This window comes from Suricata suricatta, chromosome 5, assembly GCF_006229205.1.
Source record: "Suricata suricatta isolate VVHF042 chromosome 5, meerkat_22Aug2017_6uvM2_HiC, whole genome shotgun sequence".
NCBI classification, from domain to species: domain Eukaryota; kingdom Metazoa; phylum Chordata; class Mammalia; order Carnivora; family Herpestidae; genus Suricata; species Suricata suricatta.
The window spans coordinates 21,405,537-21,414,935 of NC_043704.1; the positions used below are offsets into that span (position 1 = coordinate 21,405,537).

General features: G+C 35.5%; 1 long non-coding RNA gene across 1 annotated transcript; it reads right to left on the reverse strand.

Annotated features, from left to right (window-relative positions):
* Window positions 1–1,619: 1,619 nt before the first annotated feature.
* Window positions 1,620–5,664, reverse strand: LOC115291450. The gene is made up of 3 exons (XR_003908450.1): window positions 5,552–5,664; window positions 5,160–5,259; window positions 1,620–1,699 (listed from the first exon to the last, which is right to left on the reverse strand). It is a non-coding gene; the product is annotated as an uncharacterized LOC115291450 (long non-coding RNA).
* Between the last annotated feature and the right edge of the window lie 3,735 nt (window positions 5,665–9,399).

The following is a 9,399-nucleotide window of genomic DNA, read 5'->3' on the forward strand; positions in this document are numbered from 1 at the left end:
TAAAGTCCAGAGCAATGAATCAATTGTACAAATTTACATAATTATGTAGTTATAAAATCAGAACTGCAGCATATCTTTCTCTGTTCTGAATTCTTTTTAATGTATATTAATAATATCCCCTGAAGGTTTTAAGTAAGACTGATAGTAAACTACAGTCTAGCTTAAAAGTTCTATTTAAAAGGAGAAGGTGAGTGCTGATTGAAGCTTTCAGATTCTCTATTTATAATCTCTCCTATGCAAAGATTATCTAGAAACTGTTCTAATAAGATTCAAATTAAATCCATCAAATCCCTTTTGTCTCTAGGCAAATTTGTTCTGATTCTTCTTAGTATATATAATATTTTCCATATTTCTTATCATAAAAGACTATTTTCTCCCTGTGGAACAGCTCCAAGTTCTTCACATTCCTTTTAAGGCCAGCTGCTCCCAAAATCCTCCGGGTTGTCTAATATTACCTAGCCTACTGTGTCCTCATGCAGATTTGTACTCATGTAACTACTTTTATGTCTCAAAATCTCAAGGAACATAAACATTACTTACATAAAACAAGGTATTTGAAAATGTTTTAGTGTAAGCTGTGTTGTTCTTCATGACCTTTAATAAGGATATGGATACTACATAACAGGCTATACATAATATGATCTGGCTTTCAATTACCTCCCACCACTTAGGTGTGTAACATTAAACATGTTAATGTACTTCTATGCGACTCATTTTCTTCATCTTAGTGATGAGAATAATAATATTGAACTTAGATGAGAGGTCAGCAAACTAGTACACACAAGACAAATCTCTTCGGCCGCCTGATTTTGTAAATAGTTTCACTGAAACAGAATCAAATCCATTTAGTTACCTTTTACTGCTTTGGGGCAACATTTATGGAGTCGAAGAGTTGTGACAGAGACCACATGGTCCACAAACCTTAAAACATTTACTATCTGGGTTTTTACAGAAAAAAAAATGTTTGCCAATTCCTGGATTATGAGACTTAATAGGTAATAATGATGGATTAGCTATTTAGACATAGTAGTTATCAATTTGCTGGCAGAGTAACTAAATATGGTTGGTGTTAGTCAATGGTAACGTACCACACACAATTTATACTGGCCCACACATTCAACGCAAATATTTTAGCCAACACAAAACTGATGAAGATAGGGGTGCCTGGGTGGCTCAGTTGGTTAAGCCTCCGACTTCGGCTCAGGTCAGATCTCACGTTCGTGGGTTCGAGCCCCGCGTCAGGCTCTCTGCTGATGGCTGGCTCAGAGCCTGGAGCCTGCTTCCGGTTCTGTGTCCTTCTCTCTCTGCCCCTTCCCCTCTCATGCTCTGTCTCTCTCTGTATCAAAAATAAATAAAAAACATTTAAAAAAATTAAAAAAAAACTGATGAAGATGAATTGATTAATTTTCCTTCATACATACAAAAATGCAATTCAGAAAGTACTGACCTGCATAGATTTTTGTTGTTGTTGTTTACAATGTTCATATAGTATCTTCCTAATAACTTCTATCCGTGTTTTTAAAAATTAGGTAGCTGTGAGATTTTTCTGTTTGAAATGGATCTTCAATACCCAACTTAAAGAACATAGTGAAACCTTCCACATTTAAACACAAGAAGTGTTTAATACCTCAACTTTTGCTCCAAAAATTTCTTTTCCTTTACTATAAACCTTGATGAGCTTCACAAAATGTTTTTTGTTCTGGAGAATATAGGTTTAAAAAAAAGTAATATGAGTTAGAATTATAGAAAGACCTGTATGTAATTCTTCATCTTCTGTGTGATAAAAATGGTGTATTTTATGCTTTCAAGTATTTTAATGTGAATGTGCACAAGCATGAGTGTGTATACCACACACACACACGCACACACACACACACACACACACACATACACTAACTGAAGACAAAAAAAGATAACAGCACCTCTTCAGGTTTTTCTACTCCAAATTCCAATTCTTTTGCATAATAATTTTATCTATTAAAAATATTTAGGGACACCTCAGTGGCTCAGTCATTCAAGTGCCTGACTTTGGCTCAGGTCATGATCTCATGGTTTGTGGGTTTGAGCCCCATATTGGGCTCTGTGCTGACAGCTCAGAGCCTGGAGCCTGCTTCAGATTCTGTGTTGCCCTCTCTCTCTCTCTCTGCCTCTCCCCTGCTCATTTTCTCTCTCTCTCTCAAAAATAAACATTTAAAAATTAAAAACTAAATAAAATAAATTTTAAACTCAAAAAATGTAATTTCTAACACTAAGACACTTTGTTCAAGAAACTTTGTTGCTTTTTTTTTCCCCTCAAAGTCTGAGGAATATAGGTAAAAACTAACTTGAACACTCTTGCAGTGTTTTATTAAAATAATAAATCCCATCATATTGTTTATGTATGGTATTTTTTATTTATATTGATTTATTTGTTTTTTAAAACTATATCAGGGTTTATTTGCTGGTAAACAATAAAGAATTTCAATAAATAACTGAAATTGCCCCTTCTTATTTTTTTTTAGTCAGATATGCATACTACTACGTTTGGAGAAAATAACACTTTCCATTCTCGATAAAGAACAGAAGTCACATAGATAATGTCTGGATCGGAGTACAATATATAGAGAGGTAGCATAATATATCACAGGAACAAAACTGAGGGCAATAGACCACAGTGCTATCAACTCTGAATTCTGTTATTGATGTCCTGGCAATGCTGCATGAGTATCCGTTATAATTTCATGTGAACAATGTTTCTTCAGGCATTTTAACTGTGGGATTTTGTTTTTTATTGCTAGTCAAAACCAGGTTTATGCGATACATGTAAACTTACATCAATCATGATAAAGTTTTAGTGACTAATCCAAAATACTTTTCCAAGAACAAATTATTGTGTTTATTTTGTTGAACTAGATACAACTATTTTATTGTTTGGTGTGCCCTGCATATTTTAGGATATGTTTCAATGGTGCTATATTTACTTATTCGAATCTTCATACTTTGGATGAAAATTTTTCTAAATTATTTAACGAATACATGGTAAAGTTCTTGGCAACTTATATGAGACAGTTATGCAATATAGTGCCCAGCACAGTGTCTGATGCTTATTAGACATGCCTTTTCAATGTCTTATCCTCCTGAATCCTTAACTTTGATTTGTATTTTATGATATTGGTTTCTTAAGTTTTTTATTTATTCTGAGAGACAGAGACAGAGACTGAGAGACAGAGAGAGAGAAAGGTTCCCAAGTGTGTCAGCACAAAGCCCCATACAGGGTTTCATTCCATGAATTATGAGATCATGTCCTAAACCAAAATCAAGATCCTGGGGCTTAACAGACTAACCCACCCAGGCATCCCATACAGTATTGTGAGAAAAAAAAAGTGTTAGTGTGACAATATTGTCGCTCTTGCCTCATAGATAAGACTAGTTATTCCCTACAATAATCTCATTTATACCTAGGGTTTTAACTGCCACTTCAAGACTGATAACAGTCATATTTTAAAGTCAGCTTACAGATCATTTATTCATTAATAATGCACATACTTATAATATGTACATATTTGGGGCTTTGTACAATGCTGGGTCGATAATACAGTGGTCAACAAGGAAAATGCATTCCCTGTATCATTACATTCATTTGGAGGTTTTAGAGAACAAACAAGCAGAATCAAGATTAGAACTTTGGGGAAGGTGCAGGGAAATAGTAATCAGACATCTAAGTGAAAGTATCAAGCACCTCCTTTGGTTTAACTGAGTTTAATTCCTTTTGGCTAGTCTGTTGGCACCATAGGTGGAGTGTAGCCAAACCTAAACTTGGTATTGTTGATTCAATAGTATTCCTTTCACTCACAGTCCTAGAGAAGGGCAGCCCTCTCCATTGAGTCAACTAAGATGCGTGGGCATTATTCTAGACCCTCTGTTTTCTCGACTTGCCACATCTAATCAGTTTCAGAGTTCTACAAATTCTAACTTAAACTTTTTGCCTCTGTTCTCTTTCCCATATTCATCTGGAACCTGAAGCCCATAATAGATTGCAAACTGGCTTCTGTGGTTTCCATATTAGGCTCTTCAAAGAGTCTTTTCTCAGTGCAGATTTAGGCTGACCACTTGCCCATATAAACCACAAATGATCACTGCTTTATGTACCAAATACAAACCCCATGGAATGGAATCAAATCCCTTTGAACATCTGGCTCTCTGGTTCTATGACCAACTACATCTCTCCCATGGTTTTACACAGAACTTCATGCTTCAGTCCCACTAAAGTTATTTCAATTTTCTAAAATCCTGGATGTTATATAAATTCACCTAGGCTCTTTTCTTTGCCTTGAATATATCATTTATAATCTTCACTTTACTGACTATTTCAAATATCATTCCTTTGCAGATTTCTTTCCTACATCCTGTTGATCATATTAGCAGTTGTGAACCAACCTTACAACACACTTGTTTCAATGTGCTTTTGTATTTGTTTGTTTTCTGTTTGTTTTGGTTGCAAGGGAGAGAGACTAATGGGTTATGTTATTATGAGTGTGCAATGGAAAATAAAGAGGCAGCTCTGATACCTATTTCAGAACATGGTTCACAGAGAACCAGGTCTCATGGATATGGATAGTGCAATGAATTCTGGCTCTAAATTGATTGTAGCAACCTTCCAGCCAGACGTTACAACTCTTCATTCTTCCATGGACTGCATGGCCTAATTATAGTCTCAATTCTTCTTTTTGTAACTCAACTTACTCTTAGCTTGTGTGCCTTACTCCACATCACTTTTTTCCATATCACTTTGATTTGCACCTGGTTCATCATGGCCTTCCAGTCTTATGGCTTCCTCATGATTTGTCTTCTATACCTCCCCAAATTCACTGCTAAAATATATGTCTTTCTTAGTTTGACATTTGAAGGACATTATGAATGATTTAGCCAGTTTATTTATATTCAGGCCATAGAGTTCACACAAATTACTGGATAGTCTACACACTGATTGCTCTTTATTGCCCACCCTGATGTAGAACCATAGGGTAAAAATTGTGACCAACTAGCAGAAAGGATAAAGGCTCAAAAAATTTCATCAGGAAGGGATACAAATGATACTGAGATAAATTGAATACATTTTAACTTTTAATTATTATGGTATGCATTTTACCTTTTCCAGTTGTTAATAGACTTCTACGTACCCTGATCTGACCATCTTGCATTCTGCCAAAGACTTTCATGTCTTTCATTCATGAGACAATTCTCCTCCTCTTCAATAAAAAATCAGGTATACATAGAGATCTAAAGTAACATAGATGTTTGAAAAGTGTGTATTAGTTTTAGAGCCCAAAATTCCCCAAGAGATCTTCATCGTTTTCATAGTTTGTTCCTATTTAGACAGATCTTCTTGTTACTTTGGGAGATTATGAAACAAATAGCAAATGCAAACACCAGCAGCACACACATGTATAATTGGAAAGGGGCAGAAAGACAGTAGTAGCAGATCCCATTTAAGAAAGGAGAGAAAGAGACATCAGGAAAGCCTCAGAGCACTCAACTGCCACCAAAGTTACCATTGGTCAAGACCACATACCCAATAACCCAGTTAATTATATGGGCTTTCTCTAATTTTCTTCTTCTTCACCATCTCTCCCCTTCTGTTTTATGACTGATTGAGCTCCTTGGATAACACATCTGACTCTTCAGGGTTCCCCATAGTAGAGGAGTTCCTCTATGAGACAATGTTTCCATGGCATCCTCCTCATAGCTGGAGCTGACATTCTTTGTTCTGAGACTTTACGTTGACATGATGAGCAATGGGTCAGTTTGGTTTGATTCTGACATGGGCTAATAATGACCAAATGTAATTGGATTTGACTATATTTACTTCAGCGTGAGTCAGATCATTCTACCTCACCAATCATTTCACTAATCATACCTGCAACCCATCTTCTGCTGTGAAGCTGTCCAGTCCAATCCATTCACGTTTACCCATCCTTGAGTTCAAAATGCCAACACCACTCAGCATCCTATCAGGGGGTAAAGTAGTCTCCCAATTTTCAGGGGCATGTGTCCCATAACTGTCTGTCTCATCCTAACTGTAGAAGTCTTCAGAAGCTTCTTCACCACTGGGAGGCAAATTCTTTATCTGTTACTAGTGCAAATTCCTGAGTAAGAAAATCCAAATGGGTGATGCCTTCACAGCACAATGGCATAATTGCTATTTCCATGGACCACACACCTTTAGTAATGTATCTACCATCTGGGCTAATCCCTGTGATTATAAAAGTGAAGGCCTGGGTTAAAAAGTATATAATCTGGCCTTTGGGGAAACCAGCCATGTAGGAGAACAGGGTGAAGAAGAGGTAATAAATCAGTGGTTTTCCTGAGAATGTGATATGGAGAGACAAGACATAAAGAATGCAATATCCAGTTTGAGTAGTAAATTTATACTTAACATATCTGTTCTATTATATTTGCATTCTTTTCAAGATCTTAGTTAATATCTCATTCAAAACTCTATAGTGTTAGATACAGGAATAATGAGGAAGAGAAGACAACTATATTATATTCTTCATAATGACCATTATAGTGTTAGGAAATGATTGTCATAAACAATGGGAAACTAGCCATACAAATTTATTATAATATTTACAAGAGTATTTTTAAGTATGCCTTGTAAAAGCAAACAATTTCCTCCATTATCAATTCAGGAACTATCTACTCAAAGGAAAAAAGTTATATCTGTAAAGCACAGTTAATTGTGTAGTTAAATCTGTCTTATATATCTGATCACATGACATATGTTCTGATCTGCCTATTAAGCCTAAAAATAATATTTTTTAGAAAAATTGTTGAGATCTAATCATAACAGTTTTTGCTTTGTATGTACTTGTAAATATACCACGTGTGAATACTGCTTTAAAAATAGTGACACGGATAAGAAATTGATAACAATTTGGGAATACTTCCAGCCAGTTTATACAGAACTTTAAACATCTTGTTTCTATGACATGAATGTTAGGGGGTTGTTTTGTTTTTTGCTTTTTGGGTTTGTTGTTGTTGTTGTTGTTGTTCTGTTCTCCTTTGTTCTGTTTTGTTTTAGGATGAGGATACAATAACCTGAGATGGTTGATAGATTGATAATTAGAGTCAAATGTTAAGGCAGGTTACCAATATTTACTTGGTATAGATATATGGCACATGAAAAATAATGGGGTCAGACAGAAAAAACATAGGCACATTTTCTAAGTAAATGCGCAAAATAGCACAAATTATTTTTGTCTTTGCTCCTTTCTAATATAGGGGTTCTTTACATAAATTAAAACAGAGGCTTGAAATATGTACCATAGTAGTGGATAAACAATTTGCAATAATTATTTGCATAAATAATTAAAATCTATCCAAAATTAACATTCAAACAGTTAACATGGTAGACATGAAATTGGAATCCTGGCACACAACATAGAAATTATAAAGAAGAGGTAAAGGATGCACTTCTAGGAGAGGGAATGAACAGCTTGAACTTGTAAGTTAGTTATTGCAGAAAATACCCTTCCAATGATAGCTGGCACTAAATATTTTGTTTGGTGCAGAACTCTGATACACCAAAGATATCTGATTCAGGTTAACAACCACTGCCTATTTTGAAGCCTGGCAGAGACATTTGTCATCACTATCTGATCTGCTCCTTCACGCAGTGTTAGGTGAAAGTGTATTGAGGGGTGTGATGTATGGGCTGTTTGCTGCCAAATGTGTTTGTGAATATACCACCCAGATTAAATCATTTTGAGAAGGACTTGAAGACGTGGAAACACTTACCCTCCCACAGGGAGTTTGAGATTAATCTATTAAATGTAGTGAAAATGCAGTATTTCAGATTATTATGTATCTTATTTTGGATTTTCTTATATTTAATGCACACCTGTAGTAGTTCACAATTCAACATAGAAAGTTCAGTCTATAGGTAATATGAGGTTTCTATCTCAGTGTCTTCAGGCATTAGAAAAAATGTGTACATGCTGCATATTTTTAAAATCAAGCTCTGCATGCTTGCATATATACATAAAATGTCTAGAGAAAAATAATGGAGATATGATTCCTGGATGATATTATATTTAATTGATAGTAGAAGTCCCTTATTGCTTATTAACTTGTTAACCCAATATAGAAACTTCCTTCTTATCCTTTTCTTAACATTTTAATGAATATAGTTTCTCTATCAATAAATACACTATAAATTTATTTTGGGGATAATTTTTGTATTTTAGTAAAAATATTATAAGAATGGAAACTTCTAAGGAATTTAGATATGCTTGGCTTTAGATTCTATGTATTAATTAATATGTGCATCAACTTAAGTGCTTACTCACTATATCTAAACCTTATGTAATATCTGCCACTATTTTCAATTTTATTTTTATTCATTTTTATTTATTTTTTTTAGAGAGAGAAAGAGAAAATGAGAAGGTGAGAGAGACAAAGGAGGAGAAAGGGAGGGAGAATTTAAGCAGGCTCCATGCTCAAGGTGGAACCCAACAAAAAGTTCAATCTCAGTATCTTGGAATCAACACCTGACCCCAATTAAGATGCAGATGCTTAACTGACTGAGTCACCCAGGTGCCCCACTTACTTCTTAATTATACACTTCAATATGTCATTAATAGAGGTAAATCTTCTGGCAACCATTTCTGAAGTAAGGCAGGTTTGCAAAGCCTCCCATCTGGTGGCAACCGGCATCTATACCCACTCAACCCCCATTCAATTTCTGCTTGAGCACTGACCCCCAAGGCGACCCCAAAGTCCAAGTCTCCTGACTGGCTGACATCAGGAGTGACTTGCCTTCTTATGACAAAAATATGTGAATGTTACCTTGTGAAAAAACTTGTTATAGGAGTTTCTTCTTTTATCATTTTAGGAGCAAATGTTACATTTCTGAGAAAACCTGTTTTTCTTCCCCTTGGAAAACAGGCTCTTGACCCCTTCTCACAAAGAACTAACTCTTGCCTTTGCTATGCAAAAACTTTGTCTTGTATTTGAATGCTAAAGATCCCTTCCTTCCCCATATGACAAACATCTAGTCACCTACTTCAATCTCTATTGATAAAGATTATCCCTGAGTCTTCTACCAATTTATATTCTGGGAAATTTTTACATACCAAAGAGTTTGTTATCAGAAATTATTGTCTAAGGCAATTTCCACTTCTGTTTTATACCCCATACATTTTTCAATAAATAAAGCTGACTCTCTGGTTAGTGCAGAGAAGCCTGCCTGGGGAGCAGAAAGAAGCCAAGGCTCTCTCACTCCCTTTCACTGACACTGTCCATCCTCCCAGGAGCCCTGGACCTGCTGGAGCTGGACTCCAGCATAAATCTGCATTTTTCCCCTTCATGTACATAAGACAAGCATTATTACATTGCTACTTGTTAATTGGTTATTTC